The sequence below is a fragment of the Taudactylus pleione genome, unplaced genomic scaffold (genome assembly GCF_031769625.1).
Source record: "Taudactylus pleione unplaced genomic scaffold, aTauple2 ptg000016l, whole genome shotgun sequence".
Lineage (NCBI taxonomy): Eukaryota > Metazoa > Chordata > Amphibia > Anura > Myobatrachidae > Taudactylus > Taudactylus pleione.
Window position 1 is genome coordinate 16,710,590 of NW_028284418.1, and position 19,611 is coordinate 16,730,200.

A 19,611-nucleotide genomic window follows, 5' to 3' on the forward strand; every position below is an offset into this window, starting at 1 on the left:
ATTTTAACTCTCATATCTGGAATGTCATTCAAAACTTTACCCAAAGTCAGGAAAAGCAGAGATAAAATGTAAAAGAAGCCAGGTACATTTAACAAGTAATGATTATATTTGTCTTCAGATTTCCTTCATTTAGTGCAACTGATGTATCCAAATAACTTTGAAGTACTATTCAAATGCCTAAGATAGACAGCTGTGAGATTAAAATCCAGAAAAATATTAAAGATAGAGAAATCGGAATATAAATCCATCAATTTATACCAATGAGTCACGTTGCCAACATTTCCATCTCTAATTGTATGATAAGACCACGCAGTAATTAAATATTAGTTATGATATTACTTCTAATTAATTCATGCCAACTTAATTTTGGCTCATCTTTACTCTTAGCAGATAACATTTTTAAAACGTTTGGGAAGTCTCTTGTAACAATGATGAACTGTTGAGTAGCTATAGGAATCTTCCACCAACCAACTTCAGCTGGGTAATATCCTATCTAATGGAAAAAAAGAATCACTTTGCCATCAATAACTGCCCTACTCTTTGTATAATAAAGATGGCAGTAGTGAGATTTGCACCCACGCCTCCAAAGAGACTGGAGCCTTAATCCAGAGCTTTAGACTGTTCGGCCATGCTACCACATGTGCATGTTGTTAGGGTAGCTCACAGATCTAGAACATCAAAATTAAAGGGTTTTTTTGTTTTAAAGTATTAATTGAAAAGATGTCAGCAAAGGTTAAAAGAAAGTTCATTATTTAACATAAATCCGATGAGAAATTCAGATTTTTTATTGAATTGCATTTTGTTTATTTTCATTGAAATAACAAAAGAAATTGAGATGCATGAAGTAATAAAATATTAGTTCTGATAGGGCACATAATTACTTCATGCAAAATTAAAATTTGAATATTTTTATTGTTAGCAGATATCATTATTTTAAAGGTTTGAATAGACTGTTGCAACTATGATGAACTGTTGGGAACTTGGTGGCTAATGCAGGGTACTATCACCAACCTTTTTCAGTTGGTTAATATCTGATCAAAAATCAATTATTTGGAAAATAAGATTGGCAGCAGTGGGATTTGAACCCACGCCTCCGAAGAGACTGGAGCCTAAATCTAGCGCCTTAGACCGCTCGGCCATGCTACCACTGGCACACGTGGAGTTCTTATCTCACAGATCTTTCATGTAATTAAGATTGCTGCAAATTAAATGTTTAATTTTGTTTTAAAGCAACACTTGGAAAGAAGTTTCATGTTAAAAGTCTATGAAATGAAAAACAATTCACTAATACAAGATTTCAATGAAAGGTAAAAACATCCATGTTTTACTTGGTAATATTGATGAGAACTGATTTTTTAATTTTCTCAGTTACTTTTTGTTTGTTTTAACTGACATATTCAAAAATTGAGATGCTTGCTAGATGCATAATGTAGATCGCAGAGATATTCAAAGCCACTTTTTGAGAGCAACAATACATTTTAGATAGTTCTAAAAAAGGTTTGAGAAAACTATTAAAACCATGATAACTTCTTTTGAGCTACTGCATGTGACAGCTTATGGTGTGCTTCCACCAACCAAATTTAGCTTCTTTTATACCTTATCTACTTTAGGAATACACTTTGATATATATCACTGGATCTTCTCCTTGGAGAATAAATATGGCAGCAGTGGGATTTGATTCCAGCAGCTTGAATAGCTCTGTCATCCTACAACCTGCTGTACACTTTAAAATATTTTAACTCTCATATCTGGAATGTCATTCAAAACTTTACCCAAAGTCAGGAAAAGCAGAGATAAAATGTAAAAGAAGCCAGGTACATTTAACAAGTAATGATTATATTTGTCTTCAGATTTCCTTCATTTAGTGCAACTGATGTATCCAAATAACTTTGAAGTACTATTCAAATGCCTAAGATAGACAGCTGTGAGATTAAAATCCAGAAAAATATTAAAGATAGAGAAATCGGAATATAAATCCATCAATTTATACCAATGAGTCACGTTGCCAACATTTCCATCTCTAATTGTATGATAAGACCACTCAGTAAATAAATATTAGTTATGATATTACTTCTAATTACTTCATGCCAACTTAATTTTGGCTCATCTTTACTCTTAGCAGATAACATTTTTAAAACGTTTGGGAAGTCTCTTGTAACAATGATGAACTGTTGAGTAGCTGTAGGAATCTTCCACCAACCAACTTCAGTTGGGTAATATCCTATTTAATGGAAAAAAAGAATCACTTTGCCATCAATAACTGCCCTACTCTTTGTATAATAAAGATGGCAGTAGTGAGATTTGCACCCACACCTCCAAAGAGACTGGAGCCTTAATCCAGCGCCTTAGACTGCTCGGCCATGCTACCACATGTGCATGTTGTTAGGGTAGCTCACAGATCTAGAACATCAAAATAAAAGGGTTTTTTTGTTTTAAAGTATTAATTGAAAAGATGTCAGCAAAAGTTAAAAGAAAGTTCATTATTAAACATAAATCCGATGAGAAATTCAGATTTTTTATAGAATTGCATTTTGTTTATTTTCATTGAAATAACAAAAGAAATTGAGATGCATGAAGTAATAAAATATTAGTTCTGATAGGGCACATAATTACTTCATGCAAAATTAAAATTTGAATATCTTTATTGTTAGCAGATATCATTATTTTAAAGGTTTGAGAAGACTGTTGCAACTATGATGAACTGTTGGGAACTTGGTGGCTAATGCAGGGTACTATCACCAACCTTTTTCAGTTGGTTAATATCTGATCAAAATTCAATTCTTTGGAAAATAAGATTGTCAGCAGTGGGATTTGAACCCACACCTCCGAAGAGACTGGAGCCTACATCCAGCACCTTAGACCGCTCGGCCATGCTACCACTGGCACACATGGAGTTCTTATCTCACAGATCTTTCATTTAATTAAGATTGCTGCAAATTAAATGTTTAATTTTGTTTTAAAGCCACACTTGGAAAGAAGTGTCATGTTAAAAGTCTATGAAATGATAAACAATACGCTAATACAATAATTCAATGAAAGGTAAAACATCCTTGTTTTACTTGGTAATATTGATGAGAACTGATTTTTTAATTTTCTCAGTTAATTTTTGTTTGTTTTAACTGACATATTCAAAAATTGAGATGCTTGCTAGATGCATAATGTAGATCGCAGAGATATTCAAAGCCACTTTTTGAGAGCAACAATACAATTTAGATAGTTCTAAAAAAGGTTTGAGAAAACTATTAAAACCATGATAACTTCTTTTGAGCTACTGCATGTGACAGCTTATGGTGTGCTTCCACCAACCAAATTTAGCTTCTTTTTTACCTTATCTACTTTAGGAATACACTTTGATATATATCACTGGATCTTCTCCTTGGAGAATAAATATGGCAGCAGTGGGATTTGATTCCAGCAGCTTGAATAGCTCTGTCATCCTACAACCTGCTGTACACTTTAAAATATTTTAACTCTCATATCTGGAATGTCATTCAAAACTTTACCCAAAGTCAGGAAAAGCAGAGATAAAATGTAAAAGAAGCCAGGTACATTTAACAAGTAATGATTATATTTGTCTTCAGATTTCCTTCATTTAGTGCAACTGATGTATCCAAATAACTTTGAAGTACTATTCAAATGCCTAAGATAGACAGCTGTGAGATTAAAATCCAGAAAAATATTAAAGATAGAGAAATCGGAATATAAATCCATCAATTTATACCAATGAGTCACGTTGCCAACATTTCCATCTCTAATTGTATGATAAGACCACTCAGTAAATAAATATTAGTTATGATATTACTTCTAATTACTTCATGCCAACTTAATTTTGGCTCATCTTTACTCTTAGCAGATAACATTTTTAAAACGTTTGGGAAGTCTCTTGTAACAATGATGAACTGTTGAGTAGCTATAGGAATCTTCCACCAACCAACTTCAGTTGGGTAATATCCTATTTAATGGAAAAAAAGAATCACTTTGCCATCAATAACTGCCCTACTCTTTGTATAATAAAGATGGCAGTAGTGAGATTTGCACCCACACCTCCAAAGAGACTGGAGCCTTAATCCAGCGCCTTAGACTGCTCGGCCATGCTACCACATGTGCATGTTGTTAGGGTAGCTCACAGATCTAGAACATCAAAATAAAAGGGTTTTTTTGTTTTAAAGTATTAATTGAAAAGATGTCAGCAAAAGTTAAAAGAAAGTTCATTATTAAACATAAATCCGATGAGAAATTCAGATTTTTTATAGAATTGCATTTTGTTTATTTTCATTGAAATAACAAAAGAAATTGAGATGCATGAAGTAATAAAATATTAGTTCTGATAGGGCACATAATTACTTCAAGCAAAATTAAAATTTGAATATCTTTATTGTTAGCAGATATCATTATTTTAAAGGTTTGAATAGACTGTTGCAACTATGATGAACTGTTGGGAACTTGGTGGCTAATGCTGGGTACTATCACCAACCTTTTTCAGTTGGTTAATATCTGATCAAAAATCAATTCTTTGGAAAATAAGATTGGCAGCAGTGGGATTTGAACCCACGCCTCCGAAGAGACTGGAGCCTAATCTAGCGCCTTAGACCGCTCGGCCATGCTACCACTGGCACACATGGAGTTCTTATCTCACAGATCTTTCATGTAATTAAGATTGCTGCAAAATAAATGTTTAATTTTGTTTTAAAGCGACACTTGGAAAGAAGTTTCATGTTAAAAGTCTATGAAATGAAAAACAATTCGCTAATACAAGATTTCAATGAAAGGTAAAAACATCCATGTTTTACTTGGTAATATTGATGAGAACTGATTTTTTAATTTTCTCAGTTACTTTTGTTTGTTTTAACTGACATATTCAAAAATTGAGATGCTTGCTAGATGCATAATGTAGATCGCAGAGATATTCAAAGCCACTTTTTGAGAGCAACAATACATTTTAGATAGTTCTAAAAAAGGTTTGAGAAAACTATTAAAACCATGATAACTTGTTTTGAGCTACTGCATGTGACAGCTTATGGTGTGCTTCCACTAACCAAATTTAGCTTCTTTTATACCTTATCTACTTTAGGAAAGCACTTTGATATATATCACTGGATCTTCTCCTTGGAGAATAAATATGGCAGCAGTGGGATTTGATTCCAGCAGCTTGAATAGCTCTGTCATCCTACAACCCGCTTAACACTTTAAAATATTTTAGCTCTCATATCTGGAATGTCATTCAAAACTTTACCCAAAGTCAGGAAAAGCTGAGATAAAATGCAAAAGAAGCCAGGTACATTTAACAAGTAATGATTATATTTGTCTTCAATTTTCCTTCATTTAGTGCAACTGATGTATCCAAATAACTTTTAAGTATTATTCAAATGCCTAAAATAGACAGCTGTGAGATTAAAATCCAGAGAGATAGGAAAGATAGAGAAATCGGAATATAAATCCATCAATTTATACCAATGAGTCACGTTGCCAACATTTCCATCTCTAATTGTATGATAAGACAACTCAGTAAATAAATATTAGTTAAGATATTACTTCTAATTAATTCATGCCAACTTAATTTTGGCTCATCTTTACTCTTAGCAGATAACATTTTTAAAACGTTTGGGAAGTCTCTTGTAACAATGATGAACTGTTGAGTAGCTATAGGAATCTTCCACCAACCAACTTCAGCTGGGTAATATCCTATCTAATGGAAAAAAAGAATCACTTTGCCATCAATAACTGCCCTACTCTTTGTATAATAAAGATGGCAGTAGTGAGATTTGCACCCACGCCTCCAAAGAGACTGGAGCCTTAATCCAGCGCTATAGACTGCTCGGCCATGCTACCACATGTGCATGTTGTTAGGGTAGCTCACAGATCTAGAACATCAAAATTAAAGGGTTTTTTTGTTTTAAAGTATTAATTGAAAAGATGTCAGCAAAGGTTAAAAGAAAGTTCATTATTAAACATAAATCCGATGAGAAATTCAGATTTTTTATTGAATTGCATTTTGTTTATTTTCATTGAAATAACAAAAGAAATTGAGATGCATGAAGTAATAAAATATTAGTTCTGATAGGGCACATAATTACTTCATGCAAAATTAAAATTTGAATATCTTTATTGTTAGCATATATCATTATTTTAAAGGTTTGAGAAGACTGTTGCAACTATGATGAACTGTTGGGAACTTGGTGGCTAATGCAGGGTACTATCACCAACCTTTTTCCGTTGGTTAATATCTGATCAAAATTCAATTCTTTGGAAAATAAGATTGGCAGCAGTGGGATTTGAACCCACACCTCCGAAGAGACTGGAGCCTACATCCAGCACCTTAGACCACTCGGCCATGCTACCTCTGGCACACATGAAGTTCTTATCTCACAGATATTTCATTTAATTAAGATTGCTGCAAATTAAATGTTTAATTTTGTTTTAAAGCCACACTTGGAAAGAAGTGTCATGTTAAAAGTCTATGAAATGATAAACAATACGCTAATACAATAATTCAATGAAAGGTAAAACATCCTTGTTTTACTTGGTAATATTGATGAGAACTGATTATTTAATTTTCTCAGTTAATTTTTGTTTGTTTTAACTGACATATTCAAAAATTGAGATGCTTGCTAGATGCATAATGTAGATCGCAGAGATATTCAAAGCCACTTTTTGAGAGCAACAATACAATTTAGATAGTTCTAAAAAAGGTTTGAGAAAACTATTAAAACCATGATAACTTCTTTTGAGCTACTGCATGTGACAGCTTATGGTGTGCTTCCACCAACCAAATTTAGCTTCTTTTATACCTTATCTACTTTAGGAATACACTTTGATATATATCACTGGATCTTCTCCTTGGAGAATAAATATGGCAGCAGTGGGATTTGATTCCAGCAGCTTGAATAGCTCTGTCATCCTACAACCTGCTGTACACTTTAAAATATTTTAACTCTCATATCTGGAATGTCATTCAAAACTTTACCCAAAGTCAGGAAAAGCAGAGATAAAATGTAAAAGAAGCCAGGTACATTTAACAAGTAATGATTATATTTGTCTTCAGATTTCCTTCATTTAGTGCAACTGATGTATCCAAATAACTTTGAAGTACTATTCAAATGCCTAAGATAGACAGCTGTGAGATTAAAATCCAGAAAAATATTAAAGATAGAGAAATCGGAATATAAATCCATCAATTTATACCAATGAGTCACGTTGCCAACATTTCCATCTCTAATTGTATGATAAGACCACTCAGTAAATAAATATTAGTTATGATATTACTTCTAATTACTTCATGCCAACTTAATTTTGGCTCATCTTTACTCTTAGCAGATAACATTTTTAAAACGTTTGGGAAGTCTCTTGTAACAATGATGAACTGTTGAGTAGCTATAGGAATCTTCCACCAACCAACTTCAGTTGGGTAATATCCTATTTAATGGAAAAAAAGAATCACTTTGCCATCAATAACTGCCCTACTCTTTGTATAATAAAGATGGCAGTAGTGAGATTTGCACCCACACCTCCAAAGAGACTGGAGCCTTAATCCAGCGCCTTAGACTGCTCGGCCATGCTACCACATGTGCATGTTGTTAGGGTAGCTCACAGATCTAGAACATCAAAATAAAAGGGTTTTTTTGTTTTAAAGTATTAATTGAAAAGATGTCAGCAAAAGTTAAAAGAAAGTTCATTATTAAACATAAATCCGATGAGAAATTCAGATTTTTTATAGAATTGCATTTTGTTTATTTTCATTGAAATAACAAAAGAAATTGAGATGCATGAAGTAATAAAATATTAGTTCTGATAGGGCACATAATTACTTCATGCAAAATTAAAATTTGAATATTTTTATTGTTAGCAGATATCATTATTTTAAAGGTTTGAATAGACTGTTGCAACTATGATGAACTGTTGGGAACTTGGTGGCTAATGCAGGGTACTATCACCAACCTTTTTCAGTTGGTTAATATCTGATCAAAAATCAATTATTTGGAAAACAAGATTGGCAGCAGTGGGATTTGAACCCACGCCTCCGAAGAGACTGGAGCCTAAATCTAGCGCCTTAGACCGCTCGGCCATGCTACCACTGGCACACGTGGAGTTCTTATCTCACAGATCTTTCATGTAATTAAGATTGCTGCAAATTAAATGTTTAATTTTGTTTTAAAGCAACACTTGGAAAGAAGTTTCATGTTAAAAGTCTATGAAATGAAAAACAATTCGCTATTACAAGATTTCAATGAAAGGTAAAAACATCCATGTTTTACTTGGTAATATTGATGAGAACTGATTTTTTAATTTTCTCAGTTACTTTTTGTTTGTTTTAACTGACATATTCAAAAATTGAGATGCTTGCTAGATGCATAATGTAGATCACAGAGATATTCAAAGCCACTTTTTGAGAGCAACAATACATTTTAGATAGTTCTAAAAAAGGTTTGAGAAAACTATTAAAACCATGATAACTTGTTTTGAGCTACTGCATGTGACAGCTTATGGTGTGCTTCCACTAACCAAATTTAGCTTCTTTTATACCTTATCTACTTTAGGAAAGCACTTTGATATATATCACTGGATCTTCTCCTTGGAGAATAAATATGGCAGCAGTGGGATTTGATTCCAGCAGCTTGAATAGCTCTGTCATCCTACAACCCGCTTAACACTTTAAAATATTTTAGCTCTCATATCTGGAATGTCATTCAAAACTTTACCCAAAGTCAGGAAAAGCTGAGATAAAATGCAAAAGAAGCCAGGTACATTTAACAAGTAATGATTATATTTGTCTTCAATTTTCCTTCATTTAGTGCAACTGATGTATCCAAATAACTTTTAAGTATTATTCAAATGCCTAAAATAGACAGCTGTGAGATTAAAATCCAGAGAGATAGGAAAGATAGAGAAATCGGAATATAAATCCATCAATTTATACCAATGAGTCACGTTGCCAACATTTCCATCTCTAATTGTATGATAAGACAACTCAGTAAATAAATATTAGTTAAGATATTACTTCTAATTAATTCATGCCAACTTAATTTTGGCTCATCTTTACTCTTAGCAGATAACATTTTTAAAACGTTTGGGAAGTCTCTTGTAACAATGATGAACTGTTGAGTAGCTATAGGAATCTTCCACCAACCAACTTCAGCTGGGTAATATCCTATCTAATGGAAAAAAAGAATCACTTTGCCATCAATAACTGCCCTACTCTTTGTATAATAAAGATGGCAGTAGTGAGATTTGCACCCACGCCTCCAAAGAGACTGGAGCCTTAATCCAGCGCTATAGACTGCTCGGCCATGCTACCACATGTGCATGTTGTTAGGGTAGCTCACAGATCTAGAACATCAAAATTAAAGGGTTTTTTTGTTTTAAAGTATTAATTGAAAAGATGTCAGCAAAGGTTAAAAGAAAGTTCATTATTAAACATAAATCCGATGAGAAATTCAGATTTTTTATTGAATTGCATTTTGTTTATTTTCATTGAAATAACAAAAGAAATTGAGATGCATGAAGTAATAAAATATTAGTTCTGATAGGGCACATAATTACTTCATGCAAAATTAAAATTTGAATATCTTTATTGTTAGCAGATATCATTATTTTAAAGGTTTGAGAAGACTGTTGCAACTATGATGAACTGTTGGGAACTTGGTGGCTAATGCAGGGTACTATCACCAACCTTTTTCCGTTGGTTAATATCTGATCAAAATTCAATTCTTTGGAAAATAAGATTGGCAGCAGTGGGATTTGAACCCACACCTCCGAAGAGACTGGAGCCTACATCCAGCACCTTAGACCACTCGGCCATGCTACCTCTGGCACACATGAAGTTCTTATCTCACAGATCTTTCATTTAATTAAGATTGCTGCAAATTAAATGTTTAATTTTGTTTTAAAGCCACACTTGGAAAGAAGTGTCATGTTAAAAGTCTATGAAATGATAAACAATACGCTAATACAATAATTCAATGAAAGGTAAAACATCCTTGTTTTACTTGGTAATATTGATGAGAACTGATTTTTTAATTTTCTCAGTTAATTTTTGTTTGTTTTAACTGACATATTCAAAAATTGAGATGCTTGCTAGATGCATAATGTAGATCGCAGAGATATTCAAAGCCACTTTTTGAGAGCAACAATACAATTTAGATAGTTCTAAAAAAGTTTTGAGAAAACTATTAAAACCATGATAACTTCTTTTGAGCTACTGCATGTGACAGCTTATGGTGTGCTTCCACCAACCAAATTTAGCTTCTTTTATACCTTATCTACTTTAGGAATACACTTTGATATATATCACTGGATTTTCTCCTTGGAGAATAAATATGGCAGCAGTGGGATTTGATTCCAGCAGCTTGAATAGCTCTGTCATCCTACAACCTGCTGTACACTTTAAAATATTTTAACTCTCATATCTGGAATGTCATTCAAAACTTTACCCAAAGTCAGGAAAAGCAGAGATAAAATGTAAAAGAAGCCAGGTACATTTAACAAGTAATGATTATATTTGTCTTCAGATTTCCTTCATTTAGTGCAACTGATGTATCCAAATAACTTTGAAGTACTATTCAAATGCCTAAGATAGACAGCTGTGAGATTAAAATCCAGAAAAATATTAAAGATAGAGAAATCGGAATATAAATCCATCAATTTATACCAATGAGTCACGTTGCCAACATTTCCATCTCTAATTGTATGATAAGACCACTCAGTAAATAAATATTAGTTATGATATTACTTCTAATTACTTCATGCCAACTTAATTTTGGCTCATCTTTACTCTTAGCAGATAACATTTTTAAAACGTTTGGGAAGTCTCTTGTAACAATGATGAACTGTTGAGTAGCTATAGGAATCTTCCACCAACCAACTTCAGTTGGGTAATATCCTATTTAATGGAAAAAAAGAATCACTTTGCCATCAATAACTGCCCTACTCTTTGTATAATAAAGATGGCAGTAGTGAGATTTGCACCCACACCTCCAAAGAGACTGGAGCCTTAATCCAGCGCCTTAGACTGCTCGGCCATGCTACCACATGTGCATGTTGTTAGGGTAGCTCACAGATCTAGAACATCAAAATAAAAGGGTTTTTTTGTTTTAAAGTATTAATTGAAAAGATGTCAGCAAAAGTTAAAAGAAAGTTCATTATTAAACATAAATCCGATGAGAAATTCAGATTTTTTATAGAATTGCATTTTGTTTATTTTCATTGAAATAACAAAAGAAATTGAGATGCATGAAGTAATAAAATATTAGTTCTGATAGGGCACATAATTACTTCATGCAAAATTAAAATTTGAATATTTTTATTGTTAGCAGATATCATTATTTTAAAGGTTTGAATAGACTGTTGCAACTATGATGAACTGTTGGGAACTTGGTGGCTAATGCAGGGTACTATCACCAACCTTTTTCAGTTGGTTAATATCTGATCAAAAATCAATTATTTGGAAAACAAGATTGGCAGCAGTGGGATTTGAACCCACGCCTCCGAAGAGACTGGAGCCTAAATCTAGCGCCTTAGACCGCTCGGCCATGCTACCACTGGCACACGTGGAGTTCTTATCTCACAGATCTTTCATGTAATTAAGATTGCTGCAAATTAAATGTTTAATTTTGTTTTAAAGCAACACTTGGAAAGAAGTTTCATGTTAAAAGTCTATGAAATGAAAAACAATTCGCTAATACAAGATTTCAATGAAAGGTAAAAACATCCATGTTTTACTTGGTAATATTGATGAGAACTGATTTTTTAATTTTCTCAGTTACTTTTTGTTTGTTTTAACTGACATATTCAAAAATTGAGATGCTTGCTAGATGCATAATGTAGATCGCAGAGATATTCAAAGCCACTTTTTGAGAGCAACAATACATTTTAGATAGTTCTAAAAAAGGTTTGAGAAAACTATTAAAACCATGATAACTTGTTTTGAGCTACTGCATATGACAGCTTATGGTGTGCTTCCACTAACCAAATTTAGCTTCTTTTATACCTTATCTACTTTAGGAAAGCACTTTGATATATATCACTGGATCTTCTCCTTGGAGAATAAATATGGCAGCAGTTGGATTTGATTCCAGCAGCTTGAATAGCTCTGTCATCCTACAACCCGCTTAACACTTTAAAATATTTTAGCTCTCATATCTGGAATGTCATTCAAAACTTTACCCAAAGTCAGGAAAAGCTGAGATAAAATGTAAAAGAAGCCAGGTACATTTAACAAGTAATGATTATATTTGTCTTCAATTTTCCTTCATTTAGTGCAACTGATGTATCCAAATAACTTTTAAGTATTATTCAAATGCCTAAAATAGACAGCTGTGAGATTAAAATCCAGAGAGATAGGAAAGATAGAGAAATCGGAATATAAATCCATCAATTTATACCAATGAGTCACGTTGCCAACATTTCCATCTCTAATTGTATGATAAGACCACTCAGTAAATAAATATTAGTTATGATATTACTTCTAATTAATTCATGCCAACTTAATTTTGGCTCATCTTTACTCTTAGCAGATAACATTTTTAAAACGTTTGGGAAGTCTCTTGTAACAATGATGAACTGTTGAGTAGCTGTAGGAATCTTCCACCAACCAACTTCAGTTGGGTAATATCCTATTTAATGGAAAAAAAGAATCACTTTGCCATCAATAACTGCCCTACTCTTTGTATAATAAAGATGGCAGTAGTGAGATTTGCACCCACACCTCCAAAGAGACTGGAGCCTTAATCCAGCGCCTTAGACTGCTCGGCCCTGCTACCACATGTGCATGTTGTTAGGGTAGCTCACAGATCTAGAACATCAAAATAAAAGGGTTTTTTTGTTTTAAAGTATTAATTGAAAAGATGTCAGCAAAAGTTAAAAGAAAGTTCATTATTAAACATAAATCCGATGAGAAATTCAGATTTTTTATAGAATTGCATTTTGTTTATTTTCATTGAAATAACAAAAGAAATTGAGATGCATGAAGTAATAAAATATTAGTTCTGATAGGGCACATAATTACTTCATGCAAAATTAAAATTTGAATATCTTTATTGTTAGCAGATATCATTATTTTAAAGGTTTGAGAAGACTGTTGCAACTATGATGAACTGTTGGGAACTTGGTGGCTAATGCAGGGTACTATCACCAACCTTTTTCCGTTGGTTAATATCTGATCAAAATTCAATTCTTTGGAAAATAAGATTGTTAGCAGTGGGATTTGAACCCACACCTCCGAAGAGACTGGAGCCTACATCCAGCACCTTAGACCGCTCGGCCATGCTACCACTGGCACACATGGAGTTCTTATCTCACAGATCTTTCATTTAATTAAGATTGCTGCAAATTAAATGTTTAATTTTGTTTTAAAGCCACACTTGGAAAGAAGTGTCATGTTAAAAGTCTATGAAATGATAAACAATACGCTAATACAATAATTCAATGAAAGGTAAAACATCCTTGTTTTACTTGGTAATATTGATGAGAACTGATTTTTTAATTTTCTCAGTTAATTTTTGTTTGTTTTAACTGACATATTCAAAAATTGAGATGCTTGCTAGATGCATAATGTAGATCGCAGAGATATTCAAAGCCACTTTTTGAGAGCAACAATACAATTTAGATAGTTCTAAAAAAGGTTTGAGAAAACTATTAAAACCATGATAACTTCTTTTGAGCTACTGCATGTGACAGCTTATGGTGTGCTTCCACCAACCAAATTTAGCTTCTTTTATACCTTATCTACTTTAGGAATACACTTTGATATATATCACTGGATCTTCTCCTTGGAGAATAAATATGGCAGCAGTGGGATTTGATTCCAGCAGCTTGAATAGCTCTGTCATCCTACAACCTGCTGTACACTTTAAAATATTTTAACTCTCATATCTGGAATGTCATTCAAAACTTTACCCAAAGTCAGGAAAAGCAGAGATAAAATGTAAAAGAAGCCAGGTACATTTAACAAGTAATGATTATATTTGTCTTCAGATTTCCTTCATTTAGTGCAACTGATGTATCCAAATAACTTTGAAGTACTATTCAAATGCCTAAGATAGACAGCTGTGAGATTAAAATCCAGAAAAATATTAAAGATAGAGAAATCGGAATATAAATCCATCAATTTATACCAATGAGTCACGTTGCCAACATTTCCATCTCTAATTGTATGATAAGACCACTCAGTAAATAAATATTAGTTATGATATTACTTCTAATTACTTCATGCCAACTTAATTTTGGCTCATCTTTACTCTTAGCAGATAACATTTTTAAAACGTTTGGGAAGTCTCTTGTAACAATGATGAACTGTTGAGTAGCTATAGGAATCTTCCACCAACCAACTTCAGTTGGGTAATATCCTATTTAATGGAAAAAAAGAATCACTTTGCCATCAATAACTGCCCTACTCTTTGTATAATAAAGATGGCAGTAGTGAGATTTGCACCCACACCTCCAAAGAGACTGGAGCCTTAATCCAGCGCCTTAGACTGCTCGGCCATGCTACCACATGTGCATGTTGTTAGGGTAGCTCACAGATCTAGAACATCAAAATAAAAGGGTTTTTTTGTTTTAAAGTATTAATTGAAAAGATGTCAGCAAAAGTTAAAAGAAAGTTCATTATTAAACATAAATCCGATGAGAAATTCAGATTTTTTATAGAATTGCATTTTGTTTATTTTCATTGAAATAACAAAAGAAATTGAGATGCATGAAGTAATAAAATATTAGTTCTGATAGGGCACATAATTACTTCAAGCAAAATTAAAATTTGAATATCTTTATTGTTAGCAGATATCATTATTTTAAAGGTTTGAATAGACTGTTGCAACTATGATGAACTGTTGGGAACTTGGTGGCTAATGCTGGGTACTATCACCAACCTTTTTCAGTTGGTTAATATCTGATCAAAAATCAATTCTTTGGAAAATAAGATTGGCAGCAGTGGGATTTGAACCCACGCCTCCGAAGAGACTGGAGCCTAATCTAGCGCCTTAGACCGCTCGGCCATGCTACCACTGGCACACATGGAGTTCTTATCTCACAGATCTTTCATGTAATTAAGATTGCTGCAAAATAAATGTTTAATTTTGTTTTAAAGCGACACTTGGAAAGAAGTTTCATGTTAAAAGTCTATGAAATGAAAAACAATTCGCTAATACAAGATTTCAATGAAAGGTAAAAACATCCATGTTTTACTTGGTAATATTGATGAGAACTGATTTTTTAATTTTCTCAGTTACTTTTTGTTTGTTTTAACTGACATATTCAAAAATTGAGATGCTTGCTAGATGCATAATGTAGATCGCAGAGATATTCAAAGCCACTTTTTGAGAGCAACAATACATTTTAGATAGTTCTAAAAAAGGTTTGAGAAAACTATTAAAACCATGATAACTTGTTTTGAGCTACTGCATGTGACAGCTTATGGTGTGCTTCCACTAACCAAATTTAGCTTCTTTTATACCTTATCTACTTTAGGAAAGCACTTTGATATATATCACTGGATCTTCTCCTTGGAGAATAAATATGGCAGCAGTGGGATTTGATTCCAGCAGCTTGAAAAGCTCTGTCATCCTACAACCCGCTTAACACTTTAAAATATTTTAGCTCTCATATCTGGAATGTCATTCAAAACTTTACCCAAAGTCAGGAAAAGCTGAGATAAAATGCAAAAGAAGCCAGGTACATTTAACAAGTAATGATTATATTTGTCTTCAATTTTCCTTCATTTAGTGCAACTGATGTATCCAAATAACTTTTAAGTATTATTCAAATGCCTAAAATAGACAGCTGTGAGATTAAAATCCAGAGAGATAGGAAAGATAGAGAAATCGGAATATAAATCCATCAATTTATACCAATGAGTCACGTTGCCAACATTTCCATCTCTAATTGTATGATAAGACAACTCAGTAAATAAATATTAGTTATGATATTACTTCTAATTAATTCATGCCAACTTAATTTTGGCTCATCTTTACTCTTAGCAGATAACATTTTTAAAACGTTTGGGAAGTCTCTTGTAACAATGATGAACTGTTGAGTAGCTATAGGAATCTTCCACCAACCAACTTCAGCTGGGTAATATCCTATCTAATGGAAAAAAAGAATCACTTTGCCATCAATAACTGCCCTACTCTTTGTATAATAAAGATGGCAGTAGTGAGATTTGCACCCACGCCTCCAAAGAGACTGGAGCCTTAATCCAGCGCTATAGACTGCTCGGCCATGCTACCACATGTGCATGTTGTTAGGGTAGCTCACAGATCTAGAACATCAAAATTAAAGGGTTTTTTTGTTTTAAAGTATTAATTGAAAAGATGTCAGCAAAGGTTAAAAGAAAGTTCATTATTAAACATAAATCCGATGAGAAATTCAGATTTTTTATTGAATTGCATTTTGTTTATTTTCATTGAAATAACAAAAGAAATTGAGATGCATGAAGTAATAAAATATTAGTTCTGATAGGGCACATAATTACTTCATGCAAAATTAAAATTTGAATATCTTTATTGTTAGCAGATATCATTATTTTAAAGGTTTGAGAAGACTGTTGCAACTATGATGAACTGTTGGGAACTTGGTGGCTAATGCAGGGTACTATCACCAACCTTTTTCAGTTGGTTAATATCTGATCAAAAATCAATTATTTGGAAAACAAGATTGGCAGCAGTGGGATTTGAACCCACGCCTCCGAAGAGACTGGAGCCTAAATCTAGCGCCTTAGACCGCTCGGCCATGCTACCACTGGCACACGTGGAGTTCTTATCTCACAGATCTTTCATGTAATTAAGATTGCTGCAAATTAAATGTTTAATTTTGTTTTAAAGCAACACTTGGAAAGAAGTTTCATGTTAAAAGTCTATGAAATGAAAAACAATTCGCTAATACAAGATTTCAATGAAAGGTAAAAACATCCATGTTTTACTTGGTAATATTGATGAGAACTGATTTTTTAATTTTCTCAGTTACTTTTTGTTTGTTTTAACTGACATATTCAAAAATTGAGATGCTTGCTAGATGCATAATGTAGATCGCAGAGATATTCAAAGCCACTTTTTGAGAGCAACAATACATTTTAGATAGTTCTAAAAAAGGTTTGAGAAAACTATTAAAACCATGATAACTTGTTTTGAGCTACTGCATATGACAGCTTATGGTGTGCTTCCACTAACCAAATTTAGCTTCTTTTATACCTTATCTACTTTAGGAAAGCACTTTGATATATATCACTGGATCTTCTCCTTGGAGAATAAATATGGCAGCAGTTGGATTTGATTCCAGCAGCTTGAATAGCTCTGTCATCCTACAACCCGCTTAACACTTTAAAATATTTTAGCTCTCATATCTGGAATGTCATTCAAAACTTTACCCAAAGTCAGGAAAAGCTGAGATAAAATGTAAAAGAAGCCAGGTACATTTAACAAGTAATGATTATATTTGTCTTCAATTTTCCTTCATTTAGTGCAACTGATGTATCCAAATAACTTTTAAGTATTATTCAAATGCCTAAAATAGACAGCTGTGAGATTAAAATCCAGAGAGATAGGAAAGATAGAGAAATCGGAATATAAATCCATCAATTTATACCAATGAGTCACGTTGCCAACATTTCCATCTCTAATTGTATGATAAGACCACTCAGTAAATAAATATTAGTTATGATATTACTTCTAATTAATTCATGCCAACTTAATTTTGGCTCATCTTTACTCTTAGCAGATAACATTTTTAAAACGTTTGGGAAGTCTCTTGTAACAATGATGAACTGTTGAGTAGCTGTAGGAATCTTCCACCAACCAACTTCAGTTGGGTAATATCCTATTTAATGGAAAAAAAGAATCACTTTGCCATCAATAACTGCCCTACTCTTTGTATAATAAAGATGGCAGTAGTGAGATTTGCACCCACACCTCCAAAGAGACTGGAGCCTTAATCCAGCGCCTTAGACTGCTCGGCCCTGCTACCACATGTGCATGTTGTTAGGGTAGCTCACAGATCTAGAACATCAAAATAAAAGGGTTTTTTTGTTTTAAAGTATTAATTGAAAAGATGTCAGCAAAAGTTAAAAGAAAGTTCATTATTAAACATAAATCCGATGAGAAATTCAGATTTTTTATAGAATTGCATTTTGTTTATTTTCATTGAAATAACAAAAGAAATTGAGATGCATGAAGTAATAAAATATTAGTTCTGATAGGGCACATAATTACTTCATGCAAAATTAAAATTTGAATATCTTTATTGTTAGCAGATATCATTATTTTAAAGGTTTGAGAAGACTGTTGCAACTATGATGAACTGTTGGGAACTTGGTGGCTAATGCAGGGTACTATCACCAACCTTTTTCCGTTGGTTAATATCTGATCAAAATTCAATTCTTTGGAAAATAAGATTGTTAGCAGTGGGATTTGAACCCACACCTCCGAAGAGACTGGAGCCTACATCCAGCACCTTAGACCGCTCGGCCATGCTACCACTGGCACACATGGAGTTCTTATCTCACAGATCTTTCATTTAATTAAGATTGCTGCAAATTAAATGTTTAATTTTGTTTTAAAGCCACACTTGGAAAGAAGTGTCATGTTAAAAGTCTATGAAATGATAAACAATACGCTAATACAATAATTCAATGAAAGGTAAAACATCCTTGTTTTACTTGGTAATATTGATGAGAACTGATTTTTTAATTTTCTCAGTTAATTTTTGTTTGTTTTAACTGACATATTCAAAAATTGAGATGCTTGCTAGATGCATAATGTAGATCGCAGAGATATTCAAAGCCACTTTTTGAGAGCAACAATACAATTTAGATAGTTCTAAAAAAGGTTTGAGAAAACTATTAAAACCATGATAACTTCTTTTGAGCTACTGCATGTGACAGCTTATGGTGTGCTTCCACCAACCAAATTTAGCTTCTTTTATACCTTATCTACTTTAGGAATACACTTTGATATATATCACTGGATCTTCTCCTTGGAGAATAAATATGGCAGCAGTGGGATTTGATTCCAGCAGCTTGAATAGCTCTGTCATCCTACAACCTGCTGTACACTTTAAAATATTTTAACTCTCATATCTGGAATGTCATTCAAAACTTTACCCAAAGTCAGGAAAAGCAGAGATAAAATGTAAAAGAAGCCAGGTACATTTAACAAGTAATGATTATATTTGTCTTCAGATTTCCTTCATTTAGTGCAACTGATGTATCCAAATAACTTTGAAGTACTATTCAAATGCCTAAGATAGACAGCTGTGAGATTAAAATCCAGAAAAATATTAAAGATAGAGAAATCGGAATATAAATCCATCAATTTATACCAATGAGTCACGTTGCCAACATTTCCATCTCTAATTGTATGATAAGACCACTCAGTAAATAAATATTAGTTATGATATTACTTCTAATTACTTCATGCCAACTTAATTTTGGCTCATCTTTACTCTTAGCAGATAACATTTTTAAAACGTTTGGGAAGTCTCTTGTAACAATGATGAACTGTTGAGTAGCTATAGGAATCTTCCACCAACCAACTTCAGTTGGGTAATATCCTATTTAATGGAAAAAAAGAATCACTTTGCCATCAATAACTGCCCTACTCTTTGTATAATAAAGATGGCAGTAGTGAG

At 33.0% G+C, this 19,611-nt stretch overlaps 8 non-coding genes across 8 annotated transcripts; all 8 read right to left on the reverse strand.

Annotated features, from left to right (window-relative positions):
* Positions 1-1,064: 1,064 nt before the first annotated feature.
* Positions 1,065-1,146, reverse strand: TRNAL-UAG (transfer RNA leucine (anticodon UAG)). The gene has a single exon. It is a non-coding gene; the product is annotated as a tRNA-Leu (tRNA).
* A 5,111-nt stretch (positions 1,147-6,257) lies between these two features.
* TRNAL-UAG (transfer RNA leucine (anticodon UAG)) lies at positions 6,258-6,339 on the reverse strand. Its single transcript has one exon. It is a non-coding gene; the product is annotated as a tRNA-Leu (tRNA).
* Positions 6,340-7,988: 1,649 nt separating this feature from the next.
* On the reverse strand, positions 7,989-8,070 carry TRNAL-UAG (transfer RNA leucine (anticodon UAG)). Its single transcript has one exon. It is a non-coding gene; the product is annotated as a tRNA-Leu (tRNA).
* A 1,650-nt stretch (positions 8,071-9,720) lies between these two features.
* On the reverse strand, positions 9,721-9,802 carry TRNAL-UAG (transfer RNA leucine (anticodon UAG)). The gene has a single exon. It is a non-coding gene; the product is annotated as a tRNA-Leu (tRNA).
* Positions 9,803-11,451: 1,649 nt separating this feature from the next.
* TRNAL-UAG (transfer RNA leucine (anticodon UAG)) lies at positions 11,452-11,533 on the reverse strand. The gene has a single exon. It is a non-coding gene; the product is annotated as a tRNA-Leu (tRNA).
* Positions 11,534-13,183: 1,650 nt separating this feature from the next.
* TRNAL-UAG (transfer RNA leucine (anticodon UAG)) lies at positions 13,184-13,265 on the reverse strand. Its single transcript has one exon. It is a non-coding gene; the product is annotated as a tRNA-Leu (tRNA).
* A 3,380-nt stretch (positions 13,266-16,645) lies between these two features.
* Positions 16,646-16,727, reverse strand: TRNAL-UAG (transfer RNA leucine (anticodon UAG)). The gene has a single exon. It is a non-coding gene; the product is annotated as a tRNA-Leu (tRNA).
* A 1,650-nt stretch (positions 16,728-18,377) lies between these two features.
* TRNAL-UAG (transfer RNA leucine (anticodon UAG)) lies at positions 18,378-18,459 on the reverse strand. The gene has a single exon. It is a non-coding gene; the product is annotated as a tRNA-Leu (tRNA).
* Positions 18,460-19,611: the final 1,152 nt, after the last annotated feature.